This window comes from Syngnathoides biaculeatus, chromosome 15, assembly GCF_019802595.1.
Source record: "Syngnathoides biaculeatus isolate LvHL_M chromosome 15, ASM1980259v1, whole genome shotgun sequence".
In the NCBI taxonomy this organism is placed as follows: domain Eukaryota; kingdom Metazoa; phylum Chordata; class Actinopteri; order Syngnathiformes; family Syngnathidae; genus Syngnathoides; species Syngnathoides biaculeatus.
Genome location: NC_084654.1, coordinates 20743905 through 20763278, shown reverse-complemented (window position 1 = coordinate 20763278; position 19374 = coordinate 20743905). Strand labels below are relative to the sequence as shown.

Below are 19374 nucleotides of genomic sequence, written 5' to 3'. Positions count from 1 at the left end.
AAACAAAGTAGACACATTGTTTTGGCGGGCCACATAAAACAATTTGGTGGGCCAGATCTGGCCCCCCGGGCGTTGTGTTTGACACCTCCAAAAAAAAACCGTAATCAATCAATCCACCAATCAACCAAGGCAAAAGTAATAATAAATTCAACATATGATCAGTTAATACAAACATTCAACCAAACAACCTATCAATCACTCAACAAATTTGCGGACTTTATTAATATCCGTATGCGGTGGCGACGCGTGCGTGTGTGCGCGCGCGTATACGTGTTGCCTATTCCTCTTGATAGGTTGCCAGCGTCGGATTCGCGAACGCGACACGCCGCCGCGCGCAAAGATGGCGGGCCGGCCGACATGAATGCATTCATGGCGCGAGCGCGCGGCGCCGCCATCTAAAGGCCTTTTGTTGTGCTTTATTTCGCTTCTTTCGGCGCCATTAATGAAATATCAATCGCGCTCGTTGTTTCATTCATGAGTCCGCTTCTGTTTGTTTATTTATTTCTTTATTTATCCCGTCTGATTGATTTGTGGCCCGCAGACACAGGAGAAAAGTTCTATTAAAAAAAAAAAAAAAAGGCTCTAAACTTTTCCCAATTGTTTACTCGCTATAAAAAGGTGCGGCGCACATATTGGAGTTATCAATTATTGACCGCCTTGCCGACGCGGGAGCGAACAAACGACGGGAGTTAAAGTGAAAGGGAAACCCAATCTAAGTTCTGCCTCTTCTATTTTTGGTTCCTGATTGTGTCGTTGCTTCCAGCGCTCGTCGTTTTATGAGGCCGCCGCCGTTTTTCTCGACGCCGTCTTGTGAAAATGGCCGCCGGTCCGATCCCACGTGTAAGGAGGTGTCGGTCGGCTTCGAAAATCATCACTAGTGCTCCCTTTAACGTGAACGTCGCCCCCTGTGGGAGCGCCGCCGTAGGAAATTCAACTCGCATCTCGAGGCACCGCGACGGTTTATTAATCCATAAACTTTTTTTTGTAATTGAATGTATATTTGATATGATATTCTTCATTACTAGAAATCAGTGGTCGGATTTTTTTATTTTTTTTATTCATTTTAATCATAATATAAAAAGTAATTGAGTAATTTTTCCATCCATCCATTTTCTTGGCCGCTTATCCTCACGAGGGTCGCAGCTAGTGCTGGAGCCAATCGCAGGGCACGTTGAGATAAACAGCCGAACTCACAATCACACCTAGGGGCAATTTTAAGAGTATCCATCCATTTTCTTAGCTGCTTATCCTCACAACAGTCGCAAGGAGTGCATCCCAGTTTTTAACGGGCAGGATGCAGGGTACACCCTGAACTGGTCGCCAGCCAATCGCAGGTTACATCGAGACAAACAGCGGCACTCACAATCACACCTAGGGGCAATTTTAGAGTGTCCAAATAATGTTGCATATTTTGGGGATGTGAGTGGTTAGGGTGAGGGCACGCAGACCCGGGGAGAACATGCAAACTCCACACAGGCGGGTCCAGGATTGAACCCGGGTCCTCAGAACTATGAGGCCAACACTTCCCAGCTGAACCACCGTGCCGCCCGAGTAATTTTTACTACGAACAATTTACAATTAATTGAGTGTATCCTGTCCGACTAGAGTTGACGAAATTATACATTTTAATCCTGTTGTCATCATCACGATTTTATTATTTAAATGCAGCTTTACTCCGTGGGTGTCAAACTCAAGGCCCTGGGGCCAAATCCGGCCCGGCACATGATTTTATGTGCCCCACGAGGGCGAATCAAGGGTGTCAACTTCCACGAGTCTTGTTAAAATCTGTACAAAATAATTCAAATTGTCATTGGCACGGTGGATCAGCTGGTAAAGCGTTGGCCTCACAGTCCTGAGGTCCCCGGTTCAATCCCGGCCCCGCCTGTGTGGAGTTTGCATGTTCTCCCCGTGCCTGCGTGGGTTTCCTCCAGGCACTCACATGCAACAAGAATTGGACCCTCGACATTGCCCCGAGGTGTGATTGTGAGTGTGGCGGTTTGTCTCGATGTGCCCTGTGATTGGCTGGCGACCAGTTCGGGGTGTACCCCGCCTCCTGCCCAAAGACAGCTGGGATAAAGCAAAGCAAATTCATTTGTATAGCGCATTTCATACAAGAGGTAACTCAATGTGCTTTACATGATTTAAGGCATTTGAAAACAAAGAAGTCAAACATTTAAAACGGCATAAAAATGACAAAATATTTTAAATTCTATAAAATGAAAACCACATACGGTGCAAGTAATATGATCAAAAAGTGGATATATTCTAAAAAGCATGGCAAAAGAGAAGAGTTTTCAACCTTAAAAAAAAAAAAAAGGGCCCCAGCACTCCCCGCGATCCTTGTGCGGGTAAGCGGCAAAGAAAATGGATGGATTAATCAGAATATGAAAAGTAATTGAGTAATTTTTATTATGAACAATTTCCAATTAATTAATAGTGTATCCCGTCTTACTAGAGATGACGAAATTATACATTTTAATCTTTTATTGATCTTATTATCATCACGACTATAAACCTTGTTATTTAAATGTTGCTTTACTCCACCGGTGTCAAACTCAAGGCCCTGGGGCCAAATCCGGCCCGCCACATGACTTTGTGACCCGCGAGGGTGAATCACGTGCGTCAACTTCCACAAGTCATGTTAAAATCTGTACAAAAATGTCAAATTGTCACCTCATAAATGATAACATTGAGATATCGCAAGCATTTTTGCGTTAATAACCCGTTACCCTTGATCTATGATTCCAAAATGAGTTCGTAAATCTGATGTGTAAATATGACGAGGAGATTAAAGATTTTTTTCATGGCTTCAGTCATAACGGCCCCCGGGAAACCGCAACGACAATGTGGCCCGCAACAAAAAGTTTGAGAGTTTGATGCCCCCGCTTTACTCGCGAGATGGACAAAAATAGTTGCTTATTTCCTAATTCCAAACACTCTGGCGCTGACAGCTGCGCGGAAGTCGCAGTCCCCGAAGTTGTCACGACGCAGCGCGGCGACGGCGACGCTCGATTCCGCTTCTCGTCTACCTGAAACTCGTCCCGACATCCGCGCCGCCGAACTCCTTTTGGCCCTTACGGCGCAGTCGGCTTTAACCCGGCGTTAACCCCGCATCCGCTTCCCGCCTCCTCCCTCCGCCTCGTCTTGACATCTTCACTACACCCAGGGAAAAAAAAAAAAAAAAAAACAGAGCTCATTCATGGCGGCAGCAGCAGCGCCTCGCTTAACCGGCGGATTGAATTGCCTCGCGCCGTACAAACGTATCATCAATTTTTAATCGCGGTCGGAAAGTGGTTGGGAGAGGAAAAGCTACGAGGAGAAGGAAAAAAAAAAGAAGTCAGGATATATGCGAGCTTGAGAATGTGAACAAACATGAAAGCGTGTGTATACTAGCGCGGGGATCGTAGGAGTGAGAAGTGACTGCGATACTTGTAGGTCGCTGCAGGGGACGGGGAGGGGGGGGGGGGCAATGCTATGTCGCTTATGAATGGAAATCAGTCAGCGGCCAGGAATGGACCTTTCCGACCGAATAGCCAATCAGATAGCCGCGTTGTCTTGACACCAAAATGCTGGTTGTCAGTAGCGTGCGCCTGGAAAAGTTTATGTTACGAAGGAAATTGGCCTCAGATGCGCTTGGGGAAAGCGCAATTCTGATGAAAGATATCCTGCTAGGTTACATTTTCCAAAGCTTAAAAGTTTTTATCATTTAAATGTTGCTTTACTCGAAAGGGTCTCAAACTCAAGGCCCTGGGGCCAAATCCGGCCCGCCACACGATTTTATGTGCCCCACGAGGGCGAATCATACGTGTCAATTACACGAGTTTTGTTCAAATCTGTACAAAATAATTGAAATTGTCATCTCATAAATGGGCAACACGGTGGATCAGCTGGTAAAGCGTTGGCCTCACAGTTCTGAGGTCCCGGGTTCGATCCCGCCTGTGTGGAGTTTGCATGTTCTCGCCGTGCCTGCGTGGGTTTTCTCCGGGTGGGCGCTCCGGTTTCCTCCCACATCCCAAAAACATGCAACATTAATTGGACCCTCTAAATTGCCCAACAGTTGACCAAGTTGTCTACGATTGATTAAGGCTATTTGTATCACATCACATCTTTTAAGACAGTGCACTGGGTTCGAGTCCCAGCCCGGTCAAACTTTTTCACCTGGTGACTATGGTACTGACTGAGTTCATCACCATTTTTTAAATCTAGAAAATCCGACCGAACTGGCTTCTCCGATGATATTCCTCGTGATCTTTCCAAGTAAAAAGTACTCACCCTGCTTTACATGCGCAGTACGATTCCAACCACACAAAAAAATGCAACACAAGACAGTCGGAGCCGCTCTCGTGTAACAACAGCCGACCGTTTGACAGAAAATACTTTTGAAATATAAACGCACTGTACGGACAGTCAGTGAGCAATGAAAGTTTAACGGGAATATAGGAATGCCGGTACCATTTTTTTTCCCCTTGACAATCATGCAAAAGATGGATATTCCTCGAGCAATTGTTGACGTCGCCCAAAACCCCAACCTTTAAGTCGGTCCGGATCTAACAGTCCCAAAAGCATCACATGGCTGAATGCTCCGTTGAATCCCAGCTGGGCTTTTAGACAACTTTTGACTATCCACCTTTTTTTTTTTTTTTGTTGGAAAAATATGTTTTTCTCCTTTTTTGTGCACCAGTAAACACAAAAACACACTCAGGTTAGCATACACAGTGTGTGTGCACGCGCTTAGTCACGAACGATACACTTTTCAAGTACAGTTCAATTGCACTTAATAAACATCGCGGTTTGTTTTTATACTTTATCTGCTGTAGCGAAACTTTAATGCCGCATATATTCAAACTGCATCAATATTTAAGTACTGTATATATATATTTTTTGTCCTATTTGAGCAGTTTTAATGTTCAACCGCTGCCTAAAATGATTTTTTAGCACAAAAAACATACGCATTTTAGTTCGAAAGACAGCCTAATATAAATTTCTAGGACCAAAAAAACATGAGCATTTTGGTTCGAAAGACTAAAATGACGACTAAGATGGCTGCCAAAAATGCCACTGTCCTGTTGTCCGTCTATCTCTCTATCCATCTTCACATCATCCATCCATCCAGCCCTCCGTCTGTCACTCCATCATCCATCATTCCAACCATATGTCGAGTTGCCCTCCTGTCATCCGTCCCTCACCCCATCCATCATTCACTTCATTTGGGCATCTATCAATCCACTCATCCATCCATCCATCCATCCATCCACCATCCATCCATCCATCCATCCATCCATCCATCCATCCATCCATCCATCCATCCACTCATCCATCCATCCATCCATCCATCCATCATTCAATTCAAAGTTGAGTTAATGTAACATTATTCAGTGCGACATGAATAAATGCAAATTCTGTAGCTGCTGCGAGTGAACTGCAAGGATGGACAGAGAGAGAGGGAGGGAGAGAAAGAGAGAGAGAGAGAGAGAGAGAGAGAGAGAGAGAGAGAGAGAGAGAGAGAGAGAGAGGTGAGGACAAACTGTCAGCAGCCAGAGAGGAGATGGATTGCATGATGGCTAAAAGGCGGCAATGAAATATGCATCGGGGGGGGGGGGCTTCTTGTGAAATTTTAATCCACACCGTTGACTGGAGGTTGACCCCCCAGTGACCCAACACTTGCAGGAGGGAAAATATGCGGGGAGGGGGGGGGGGGTTTAGGCGACGGGGCGAGGCGAGGGCAGCGACGGGGCGAAATGGCGAAGAGCGACCGGCTGTAATGAGGCCGGCTGGAGGTGGACGCGTCGTCACGTCCGATGTCGACGTTATTTGTGCAACAGCCGCCGTTCGATCGTTGGTTAGCTATTTTTTTTTTTTTGTTCGTGTCCAGATAATTTTATTTGCAAAACTATGTACCTATTTATTGTGTTGCTTTACCGCCATCTAGTGGCATCCTGATGTCGAGGACGCGTGTTGAAGTGAGTCGAGGAGTTCCATTTCGACGCTAATCTTTTGCTGCCATTTCGTGGCTTGCATCCTTTTTAAAGCGCATCAATACCCGCGCACGTTCGTTCCGCGCTAACCGTGACCGCTAACGCTAACCGCGTTTTCTCGGAATTAAATCCCGATAGTTAGCGAAGCAAAGCAAATTTATTCGTATAGCGCATTTCATACACGGGGTAACTCAATGTGCTTAGAGATAAAACATTGTAAACGGCGTAAAAATGATAAAAATGAAAAATAAAATATATAAAAAAAAGACAAAACCGTATACATTGCAAGTAATATGATCAAAAAGTGGATATATTCTAAAAAAAAGAGTTTTCAACCTGGATTTCAAACCTTCATTTTGGCAACTTATTCCATTTGTGTGCAGCATAATAGCTAAATGCTGCTTCGCCATGTTTGCGTTGGACTCTGCGCTCCACTATTTGACCCGAGTCAGTCGATCTCAGAGCTCTCCTGGGTTTGTGTTCCGTAAGCATTTCTTTCATGTATTCAGGACCGAAGTCATTCAGTGATTTATAGACCAGTAGCAGAACTTTAAAATCTGTTCTAAAGCTGACTGGAAGCCAGTGCAAGGACTTTAGGATTGGAGTTATATGCTCTGACCGCTTTGTTTTGGTCGGAACGTTCGCTGCAGAATTCTGAAGTAGCTGCAGCTGTTTAATGGGGGGGGGGGGGGGCAGTCAGAAGACCATTACAATAGTCAAGTCTACTTGAGATAAAAGCATGGATGAGCTTTTCCTGGTCTGCTTGACACATACTCGTCTTCAGTCTAGACTTCAGTCTAGATATGTTCTTCAGATGGTAGAAGGCAGTTTTTGTGATTTGATTTGATATGATTGTTGAAAGTCAGGTCAGAATCAATCAGAAGAACAAGGTCTTCGGACTTGGTTTTTGGTTTGAGCAACATCTTTAGAGGCAACGTTTGAGGAATTTGCAACGTACATGGTATAATTACTCAAAACGTCTCCTACTTGGGGAAGCGCTTTCTCCGACCAGTTAAGTTTTAGCTAAAATTATCCGAAATCCCAAGAGGTCGGCGTGACACAATCACATTGAAGTTTTTAACGCCATCTTTTGCCCAAAAAGGCCTCTGGTGGCTGTTCCTGCTCCAGCACGTTTTGTATTCAGGCAATGAAGTTCTTTGGGTTTGCCACGAGTTACGCCACCGAATAGTGTCATTAATTCCTCAAAATGACAGTGTTCAAGTTCCAGACCGCTGATTTTTAAATGACGTCATTTGTTCCTGTTCTTGCATCATCCCGTGCATCGCCTGTCACCTCGCTAACGAGCTCCCCCTTAGCCGAACGATGCGCCGGCGTTCTGCCCGTCGTGTTCCTTTGTCTGATCGCCGCGGTGATTCTCGGGCGAGGGCAGCGGCGGCATCAATCGCCGGCTTATCCGCGGAGCTAGCCTGACCTTTGCCGCGAGAGCCGGGACGCGAGGCGACGCGGCGAGAAACGGAGGGAGGGATGAGAAACCAAAGAAGACGAGGAGGGCTCCGAGGGAGCAGATGGGATGGATGAGGAGAATGAGGAAGAGCGAGAGGTGGTAGAAGAGGAGGGGGTGTGTCGAGGACGGCGAGATGGTGCTGGCCGGGTGTGAAGTGAGACGAGATTTACGCTGTAGATGGAAAAAGAGACATTGACAGTCAGGGGAGTGATGGGGGGGGGGGGGGGGACTTGTTCCCAGACCGAAGCAATCAATAGGTGAGAAGAAAAAGACGAGCAGAAGTCGGCGGATAATCGCGAAGAACGTTTTTACGTCACGCCGCCTCGCCTCCGGCAACCGTCGGGGTCTGTTGAGAAAGTCTCGGCGTCCGGGGTGCGGTCGACCGGTCGGGCGCGAGCGGCCCCCGCGCTCGACACCGCGACGGGCCTGCTCTGCGCGACCTCGCCGTCGTTCGCGCGGCTTTGTGTCTTTTCCGGCGGAGCGCAGGTGCGAAAACCCCGCGAGAGGCGAAACCGCATGCGCTAATTGTGTTTGTCTTCATTAGCGGCTCGTTTGAGGTCTAACAGCTTCAAGCCGAGCGTGACTTTGTTAAAAAAAAAAAAAAAAAAAGTTGGATCTTTTTTTTTAAATTATTACACATTTATTAATGCGTCCTAGAGCCTTGTTTACAAATTCAACTCCACTTTTCCGTGGCGGCGAGTATTGATGACATCACTCCAGCTTGCTTCCTTTTCTTTTGTCAATTTTTTTACGACAATATTTTATGTATAATAATGTTGGTCTTCAAATTTTTTTTATCAAATGTTCATTTTATTTTTGTAGTTCTTGATGTATATTTGTCAAGTTTCCGCCACTTTTTTCTTTTTTTTAACATAAATTAACTGGGGGGCACGGTGGGTAGGATGGTAAAGCGTTGGCCTCACAGTTCCGAGGACCCGGGTTCAATCCCGGCCCCGCCTGTGTGGAGTTTACATGTTCTCCGTGTGCCTGCGTGGGTTTTCTCCGGGCACTCTGGTTGCCTCCCACATTAATTGGACACTCTAAATTGCCCCTAGGTGTGATTGATGAGTGCGACTGTTTGTCTCCATGTGCCCTGCGATCGTCTGGCGACCAGTTCAGGGTGTACCCCGCCTCCTGCCTGTTGACAGCTTGGATAGGCTCCAGCGCTCGCCGCGATCCTTGTGAGGATAAGCGGCAAAGAAAATGGATGGATGGATCAATTAACTGCAAGCAGACAATGTCGATTACAAAATATGTGAGCTTGCTGCCGTTTTTGGCTAATGTTCGCATTTTATGAGCATGCGATGGCCCTTCACGTAACAATATGATGATTCCCCATGCTATGCTTATATTTCAAATTTATTATATTGCACTACAAAAAATACCTCAAACCTTCGGCACGACCGCACGTATCTCCAAAAACTTGTGAATCTGGCCCCTCGTGTCGTACACCATTGCTGTATTTAATGCCGAAAACGTCAACGGCGGTAATGTCGCGAGCACAAACAACAATCACAAAAGAGGACAGCATAAAAATCAGGCAAAAATGTTCATCAAAAAGCCAACACAAAGGATAACAACAGCGGCGATGAGGGACATTTCACTTTCTTTGTTTTCCCCTTCTTCCCGCACTTCCTCTCACCTTCCCTCCCCGCACCTCCCACCTCCCCGTCTTCATCCCACCCCCCACCCCCTGTCTCTATTCAAAGCGCCCGTCGCTGTCACGGCGCCGACATTTGACAAAACGTCGTCTGCGCCTGGCGGTAAGGGAGAAGGTTCACCGGCGGAGGCGTCCTATTATCCTGCACTTTGACGCTCGGAGCTACATCCAAACCTCCTCGCCGGGGCCTCCCGGCGGGACGGCGACGTCCCAGCCGTTTGTAACGGCGAACGAAGCGCCCTGTCGAATTTCGTCCGCGGCTTTGATCGCGGTCGTTTGCGGCCGAGGCGAGCTTGCCGCACGCTGACACCGGCGACCCAATCACGTATGGATAAATAAAACAAAACAATTGAGTCGTGCTCGTGTGAGATACGAAATGAGTGAGGGGTGACGAACTGGTCGCGGTTCGCCAACTGGCAAAAAGTTAGAGAATTGGGATACTTCAGACGTAATTTTTACATTTATAGGTGGAATTCCGTCTTTGAAAAAAATACATATTCTCCATTTTTCTGCGATATTCCAACCGTAACCCGTGCAAGAATCCACACTTGTTCATGGTCCGGTCCGACTTTTGCAAGCGAGGTAGAAGATTAGGTACGTGGCAGTTGATTGGTCGAATCTATTCCTCCTGACCAATGAAATTGCTTGTTGCATACGAGGCAGGTCATGGGGCCATTTTCGAGTGAACACGATGACGGGTGCCCGAGAGGAAAGACGCCTCTCGAGTGAGAGAAATTGAAAGAAATGTCAAAAATAAATTCCGATGGGATTGGAGGGAAGGAGAAATCGTCGATGCAGTTGGAAAGAAGGAAGTGAGCGACTTCATTCGCAAAATCGGTTGACCTGGTAAAGCTTTGCGCACGTGGGGTCGTGATACTATTGACTATGGATCAAGAAGTTTCAAGGTATTGGACGTTCACGCGAAACGACAAAAACACGTCAAATAATTGAAAACAACGAAAATGAACTTTTCCATACCTGCTACATTAAGATGTCAACCCCAGTTGCAGATTTTGAATCTTGCCTTTTGCCTAGCGTTTTTGTACTTCCACCTGTTTTGGACTGCCTTTTCATTTTCGACCTCCTCCTGGAATAAAACCACTCTTAACATCATGCCCTCGCCTCGGAGTCCTGCATTTAGATTTCCGCCCCTGTGCCGCTTGTTCGTGACACTTGTCTGCTCCAAAAAATAACTTTCATTATCCAATTTTTTTCCTCCACATGGCTCATTAAAACCAAGTAACTGTGAATTCCCAAAACTTATTTTAAAGCATCCTCCCTATGTTTTTTTCTTTTATTCCCAATCAAGAGCCCCGACATTATTTAACGTTCTCGCCACTTTGCTCTTTAAAAGAAAGTAACTTGCATGTGTGCATTTATTGGTTGTTTTAGCTACGTAGCGTTAGGAATAGCGCATTTGGCCCCAAATAAAATTAGATTTTTTTTTCCCCCTTCGTTCAACGGAGAGATGAAGATTTTTCCAACACATGCGGGGGTCTCGCATCTGCATTCGGTCGCGGGCGGCGGCCTTGAGGAGAGGAAGAAAAGGCGAGGATGAAGAGCGGAGGATAAAATGTCACCGCTGATGGATGGCAAAGGTCCATCCGCGGGCGAGGCGTGGAGATGAAGGGAGAAAAAGGCGAAAGATTACGCGGGGAAAGGTGGAAAAAAAAGAAGGCCTGGAGTTGTGACAAAACAGAGATGGAGAGAATTCGCAGGGAAGGGTGAAGAGGTTCAGGTAGATTTGAATAGCAGACGGGAAAGGAATGAGGAGGAGGCTGTATTGAGAAAGGTTAAGAGAGATTTTGTTAGATGTGTGTGTCCCCCGCCCCATCCCGACTCATTTTAATAGGGTCTTGGAGTCAACGTGAGGTTACCCTGGTAACCAAATGTTCTGTTGGACTTGCGGCGGGACGTTGTTATCTGGGCACAATTATCCCTCTGTGACTGCTGGCAAAATGCTGCGTGACATTTAACATGTACACGGGGCCCATTTTCGGGCCCAGCTGCACACCAGAGGACACCGTTGTTGGTAATTTCGTAGGCCGGCGGATTCCAGGGTTGGCGGGATTCGCCACTATGGCTGCGTTTATAGCCAATTTCATCCACTGCCAATCAAAGTGGGTCCCGTCATTACCTTTAAATGTGCCACCGAGACAGTCTGGACAGACATTTTTGCCGAAAAGAGAACGCATTTAAGCACAATTTTACACATTTGCGCAACAATTTGCATTCCTCTGCATATGCGTTGTCTATGGAAATAGCACCGTTAGTCTTAGCGTGTAAAAAGAACAACATTTAAAAAATGCAATTTAGGGGAAACTTTATTTCTTTACACTTAATTTTATCATGTTATTAATGTATGTTTAATATAGTACAGTAGTGTAATGTGCTCTATTCTGCTTCTTAGAAAGGGCGACAATTTGCGGGTCTGGGCCAGATTAACCGCATTTCTATTCATTTCTATGGGGAAAGTTGATTTGCGACATGAACACGGTCACGTTTTTTTTTTTTTTTTTTACACAATGGATCTTCTACTTAACTGCAGCGTGTGGGTACTTTTGCCGCCTCTGATGTGCAGAATTAAATGTCCCATTTCGTCGTGTGTGTGTATGTGTGTCGGGAGGGCCCTCGTTTGTCATTCCACCTGCACGTTTGTGAGGCTGTGAATCTGTCCCCTCGACCGCCGCCGTCGCCGTACGCCGCGCGTGAATCATGGACGCCGTGCGAGCCCATAAAGGCCCCGGAGCTGTTAGCGACGATGGCTTTTGGGAATGATCACAGCCTGGGTGGCTGCTGCGCCCCGCCGCCCGCACCCCTCGCCACCCTTTCGCAGGCCCGCCTTGACGACGGTCACGGCTGACGGCGGCCCCCGATGGCCGTCGCGTCAGCGGCGTTGATTGAACGTATGAAATATGTGCTCTTTGTCCGTGCTATTGGACTGGGTGGAGGTTAGAGGAAGAGGTCAGGGGAGGGGTGAAGGCAAGACGAAAATTGCCTGTTTGGAAAGAAAGCCTCGCTCTGCCTGTATCCCCCCCTCCCCCATCCCCGTCCTGCTTTTCCTCACATATTATGTACTGCGAAAAACATTCGTCAGATGTGGCGCGATAACGGCACGGCGGTCCGCGTAATCGCGGCCGATTCCCGCTTCTCCGGCGCCATTTTTTTTAAAGATAAGCTTTAGAGCGAGGCGGCACGGATCGCCGGCGCCTCCACCGTCGCCCTCGCGGTCCAGAGGTTGCGCTTTTGGCGTCTTCGCTCAAGTGGCTCACCCGCCTCCCAAATGACGACAAGTGCAACAGAAAATGGATAAATTGTGGTGGGGAAAGTGATTACCAGCGCTACCTCGCGGTTCTGGGTTCAAGCCCCTGCCCCAGGCCCCCCTCCGTATGCTTGTGTGGGTTTTTTTTCCGATACTCCATCTTTATTTGTGCATAGGTGTGCATGGATGCGTGCTGGAATGGTTGTTTGTCCACATGTGAAATGCAATGTCACCCCCCCCCCCAAAAAAAAAAAACTCCAGGGTGCTACCGATAACAATAATGGATACAATCCCTTTTACAAAACTACATTGAATATGAATCTCGAGACTTTTTATAGATAAGGGTGAGCCTAAAATGGCAATTTACATACATTTGTTCCAGGGCTTATCAAAGAAGAGCAGAATTTACAGAAAGTACACAGTCATTATGGGAAGAGCCCCCCCGCGACCCCCCACCCCACCCCAACACGTGCAGCGACGGGCACACGCATTTTTATCGCCGAGTTTCATGAGTAGCGGTCGTCAACGCCCCCGCGCAAAGTTGACGTGCTGCAAAAGAAGCTCAACAGTGCCCCCGATAGGAGGGGGGGCATCACCGCGACCCTTTTTTTATAGTCCTTCTGTGAGTTTTTTTTTTTTTTTTTTTGGGGGGGGGGGGTTATAATGGTGGAGATTTATCAGAAGTATGATCGGCTCATAAAAATGAAATGTTCCGCTGCCTCCACAGAATCTGCTCAAGGATGTACGAGCCTGGGGCGGGGGGATTAAGGTGAAACCCGGGCTGGCCCCCGTCCAAACTATTTTTTGCCAAGGTTAGACTATCCTCTGGCCTTTATGCGCGCACACACGCACACTTCGCTGTTATCTTGCAAGTCTTCTTAGCGAGATTAAGGTTAGACTACATTTTATCTTTTCTTCATTTGACCTGCAAAAAAGTCTAGTTTTGTATAGTATTGTACAAAAAACATCTATTTTCCAGACCAAAAGCCGCGTATTTCGTGGTGGTTCGGGTGTTAGATGCATATTTTCTGAGAAAAGAATCTTAAGAACAAGAGAAGAGAATAAATGGTAGTCATACAATTCTTCAGAAAGTCATAACCGTTTTTGAATATCTTATTTTCTTAGATTTTCTTGATAAAAAAATATTTGAAAAAAGTTCAAATCTCACATAAATAGTTCAATAAAAGAAATAATGTAGTGAATGTTGCATATTTATTTTTAGGGTTTTTTAATGCAAATGAAGTCACATATCGTGAATAAAAATCTAAATTCTCTAGATAAAAAGTATTAGATTTTCATGCAACCTTACATATAGCGTAATTTCCGGCCTACAGAGCGCACCTGATTATAAGCCTCACCTAGTACATTTGTAAAGGAAATACCATTTGGTACGTACATAAACCGCATCTGTGTAAAAGGCACAAGTGCCCACATTAAAACACGAGATATGTACAAAAAAAATACGCTCGCTTATCTTAACATAGCAACAACACGGTAGCACGAACTGGGCTGGTCAAAAAAAAAAAAAAAAACATACCGGTAAAAAAAAAAAAAAACTGCCACGGCAGCTACACAGTAGCAACACTGTAGGGCAGCACTAATAGGGCCAGTTAAAAAATAACACCTAAATAACTGACACACGGCACTAACACAGTAGCAATGCCAACGCTAGCATGGCGCTAAGTGGCCCAGTTAAAAAAAAACCATACTGGTAAACATCACTGAGACATGGCAGTAACACAGCAGCAACAGGCTAGCACAGCGCTAACAGGGCTGGTTAAAAAAGAAACTTACCGGTAAAAGTCACTTCCTCGGCACATATATTCCACCTGTGTCACTCTTACCTTTTCCGTGCCCCCTTACAGGCGTTAGAAAAAAATGCACAAAATAGCTGCATCACCCCATAGGCTGCAGGGTTGAAACCGGGTGGAAAAAAGTCACGGCCGGAAATTACGGTAGTCTTATATTCTCCAGGAAATTCTGTCAGTCGACATTTCCTAGTTAAAATGTTATATTTTCAAGAAATTGCCCACGTGCGAAAAAGTTGCAATTTTTTGGCGAATAATGATCTTTTGTTTTGCAAAATATGTTTTCCTTTTCGAAATCGAAACATCTATATTTTCAAGATCAGGAAATAAAAAAAGTACGAACTCAGTGAAGGCCCCATAAAGAGAACACGGCGCACGGCCCGGTCGCCATCCATCACCGGGGGGGCCTCGCGGGGCCCCGGGGCGCCCTCGGGCAAGTTCAAACCGGCAATCCCGGCGCCGGTCGGGCACGCCGGGCCCGAACGAAGAAGGTGACCCCCAAACCGTAATAGCCGTCGTCGTCCCTCTGGGCGCATCCGCCGAGACGGCAAGGGCGACAAAGGTGTCTGCTATCCTCGTTTTGCCTTATGGATTTCTCATCTGGCATCTTCCAAGATTTTGTGTTTGTGTGCATCAGCCCAGTCGATGCGGGCGATGAGGTGAAGATCGCAGGAACAAACGCAGGCACACGGTCAACCCTTCGGGGGTGAAGGAATACATAGTGGGGGATTGCATTGTTGTATTGTATTATTGTTATTGTTAATACATGCAGGGAATTGTTTTCATGGCAAAAGATAAGACGCAAATATGTGCTCGGAGGAGCGGAACCTCAACGGTCCAACACGAGCTGGTCCGCCTCCGATTTGGAGATTTTTTTTTTTTCATTTTGTTTTTGCCCTCCCTAAACAAATAATAGAAAGAGAAATAGTATATTTCATTTCAAGAAAGGTGAATTCTGGAAAGCTTGGTGAATAATTTGTATGTAACGCACAATAATTAGCCACTCATTTAACATTTTTCTATAATATTGTGCCCTTTTTTTTCTTGACAAAATTCATTTTTAAATCATATCAGCTTTTTTGTACTTATGCTATTTGTAATCAAAAATATGATTGTGTAAAAAAAATATCTTTGTCATTTAAAAAATAATGTGAAATTTTCTGTGAAATATAAGACCTTTAACCTTTTTGATAAATTGGTCAAGCAAAATGATAAAACATTTTTCAGAATGCAATGAATGCACTATTTAATGAATGCTGTCATAATTCTTTTCACATTTCGAAGAATTGTCTTTATCTTTTAATGATCTATTTAATTGACACTCCCTAATTTCGACAGCGGGCAAATATTTAACGTGTCTTCAAATGTAGAATTTTTGTGACATTTTGGCATTTGATGACCGGAGGATGTTCTCACGCTGTCACTGTCAAATACATCGGGGGCGTGTATCACAATATGAAAAAGTATTTCCACCTTTATCATAATCGTCACCAAAACAATAAAAATGTGGGGGCAGTATAATACAGAAACATTTCAAAGCTTTCTGCACAATACCAATGGAAAATAGGCACATGAGGTGCTATTTTATTTTATTTTATTTTCGCCCACTTGGCGTCGCCATTCTCGCATTTTACAGTACCTCAAAATGTGTGCAGCCTTAAAGGGAAATTCTGGTGGTTTAGATTACCAATGTATCCAATAGTTCACGTCATATGTACTGTATCTTGACAATTTGATGTTAACCCTCTCTCATTTAATGTTTTTTTTTGAGAAGATTTTTATTGGCAATTACAAGTTTTCATGGGCGCCGGCATTTTAGCGAGTCACATGACCTAAGTGCGGGGATGTGACGTAATAGGCGCGGCAACAAAGACTCTCTTACGTTGGGAAATAATCGTCGCCAGCGTCGATTTCTCGGATTTATCCTCACCTGATGAAGAAATAGCAGTATCGGTTGATCGGGAAGACGGAGGAATACGTCCGTACAGATTTGAACCTGTGGCTGTAAATAATGTCGAACATTTGGGTGGTTCTTCGGATGGGAATGACGCGCAGTCTGACGACCGAGCTCCGTGTCATTCCGCCCAAAGAACCATCCGAATATTTTATTTATCTAGCTAGCTGTTAAGTGGCTCAGTGCTAGCCAATGCTTTGTTGTGGCCATCGGGAGATGTGTATAATTTCTCGTTGTAGCTATTGTAATGTTCGCCATGGTGCATGCGCTTGAAGAGTTCTTGGCCTACTCGGTGTGAAACCTTTGAGAACTGCTGTAGAATTGTATTTTTCACGTTAAAAACGTTCACAGGGGCAAGCTGATCACACAATGATTGAAACTGGAACGTCAAGCTACCACCGTTGCGTGTCTTTTTCTGTATTTACTTTGCTGAGACTGGCATTTTCCAGACAAACAATTCCCTCTTTGCCGTTTTTAGCCGCGAGCCCGCCGCCGCCGCCTCCGCCCGTGTCGCTAGTGACAGAGGTGGTTCGTCGCCATCAGGTCGGCTTTGTCTCCGCTGACTAATTAGGGAGTAATGGCTGTCAATGATATCGGGGACTTGATGCGATGCGACGCACGCCGACAGCGCTCAAGGGTCTCGCCGAGCCGCGCTCTCCACCACTAACGCGACGCGGCGCTTATTTATAGCGCGCCGAGAGCACTAAGATTTGCGTTGCCCTTTAAAAGAAAATACGATTGGTGTCGAGCTCTCGGAAGCGCTTCGACGTCCCGACGTCATCCGTTCGTACTTTTTGTCGCGTCTTCTGATTCGAGGTGACGTCTTGAGCGATGGTTGCTGAATCAGGAACACCGACAACCAGCTTTTTTTTAAATGATTTTATTTATTCGTACAGTTTTTCAGGCCTTTTTCAACGTCGCAACGGTGGACCTCACAATGAGCTCGCCCCGCGCATCGAACAGGCCAGCACGATTTCTTTCTTTTTTTTTTTTTTAATTAGCGGGAACCGGGGCGAAACGACGACGCCGTCGTATAAATGGGAGTTTAATTGAGGTCGTCGGAAAATGGCTGACGCGTCCGTAAAGGGTGGCGGGAGCGGGAGAAGGACCCCCCCCCCCTCCGGCACTCCCACCGACCGACACGCAGGGTGCGGAATTTGAAAGGTGACAAGCCATCTCGTGTAATTCATGTGAGGATGTCACCTTGTTGACAGGCCCCTTCAGGGCGAGCGTGTGTGTGTGTTGTACATCATCCGTAATTACACATGCACTAACCGACGTGTGAGGATGCCGCATCCAGTCCTGGACTGCGGATTCAACTTATTGTTTTATATGTAAAAGGGATGAGGGGGGCGGTGGTGGTGGGTGGGGGTGGGGGGGCGGGTCGCTGCGCACGCACTTTAAAAGTGAAGGTCAACGTCGACAGGATAATTAATGTCGCCCGCGTCTCCCGAAATGTTGAATCGCGGGGGTGTGACCGCTCCCTCCGGAGGATCACTTGTCCAATTTAATTTAGGCCGCGGAGCGAGGAAATGGGGAAAAATGATGTCTTCTCACTCTTGCCCGCTCGACGATTGGCCCGCAGCACCGCCGTGCTTCGCAAGCCTCGTCGCACTGGACACTTCGAGTGACGCTAAGTTGCGAGCGATGTTCCCTCTAATTTTTTGAGCGGACGCGCTAAGCCCGTGAGCGCCCCCTTTGACCACCGTGAGCAACATCAGACGTATGCACTGTGGTCAATCAGTGTCATCTATTGAAGTTACCTGGTCCCGATTACTTTCCCATCAGAACATTTTGAACAACCATTTTGTGTTTTTGTAAACTGAAAATGTCAACAAACCACAAAAAAATACATGACAATACAAATACATACCAAGCCAACTATTAACTATAAATTTGTTGCTTCCGACTAGGTTTAATTTTTTTTAAATCGCAATGATATCCCCCGTCTGTTTTTCTTGGTGTAAAACTGAATTATTGCTTGCAATGCACGTTGAAAGCTGAATAATGCTCCCAAACAGTTTTAGGATTCATCTTACAGTGAAGAAAATAAGTATTTGAACACCCTCGTATATTGAAAGATCTCCCACATGGAGGGGTCTGAAATTTTCATCGTAGGTGCTTGTCCACTGTGAGGGAGGTAATCTAAAAAAGAAAAATCCAGAAATCACAATGTATGATTTTTTTTTAATGATTTAGTTGTGTGATGCAGCTGCAAATAAGTATTTGAACTCCTGAGAAAAACAATGTTATTATTTGGTACAGTAGCCTTTGCTTGCAATTACAGAGGTCATATGTTTCCTGTAGTTGTTCATCAGGTTTGCGTACACTGCAGGAGGGATTTTGGCGCACTCCTCCAAACAGATCTTCTCTAGATCAGACAGGTTTCTGGGCTGTCGCTGAGAAACACAGAGATTCAGCTCCCTCCAAAGATTTTCTATTGGGTTTAGGTCTGGAGACTGGCTAGGTCACGCCAGAACCTTGATATGCTTCTTACGGAGCCTCTCCTTGGTTTTCCTGGGTGTGCGCTTCGGGTCGTTGTCATATTTGCAACTGTATCACACAAATAAATCGTTAAAAAAATATATATATTTCTGGATTTATCTTTTTAGATGACCTCTCTCATACTGGACATGCACCTACGATGAAAATTTCAGACCCTACATGATTTCTAAGTGGCAGAACTTGCAATATAGCAGGGTGTTCAAATACTTATTTTCTTCACTCTGTGTTGCCTCCTATTTTTAAAAAACAGAATTAGCTTTTTTGGGCAATGTATCATCTGTGCTTTCATCCTCAATCAGGATGTGCCAAGGTGGAATTTTAACATTATACACCATCTCATCCTGCACTTTCTACTTCGGCTTCGGACCAGACCTTTTTCTACTCAAAAAAGAGAAAATCTCGTCCAGTTTCTCCACTTTTTATTCTATTATTCGCATACCCCGATGTTTGTAATTGTGAGTGTACCCCTTTAAAATAACGGGGGCTGGTGAGAGGCAGTGTGCTGCCTGTTTAAAAAAAAAAAATGTCAGGCTGTAGTTCACCGCGTTGGATCTGTTTTCCTCTGTGCTGAGTGTGCGCAAATGCGCAGTTGTGCAGCTTAGAGGGAACATTGGTTGCAACCCCCTTTTAAAGAGAATTTGTTTTTAAAAATAGTATCTGAATATATGTGTCGTGTACTATGTATATACAAATTAGTCATTTCCCTGCAGCAGTTTCTGGCAAGTGCAATATGTGCGGTCGCAAA

At 45.7% G+C, this 19374-nt stretch overlaps 1 protein-coding gene across 1 annotated transcript in view; it reads left to right on the top strand.

Moving 5' to 3' along the window:
- uggt1 (UDP-glucose glycoprotein glucosyltransferase 1) overlaps nucleotides 1-19374 on the top strand; it is a 207237-nt gene that overhangs the window by 161291 nt on the left and 26572 nt on the right. The gene's annotated exons all lie outside the window — the stretch shown is intronic.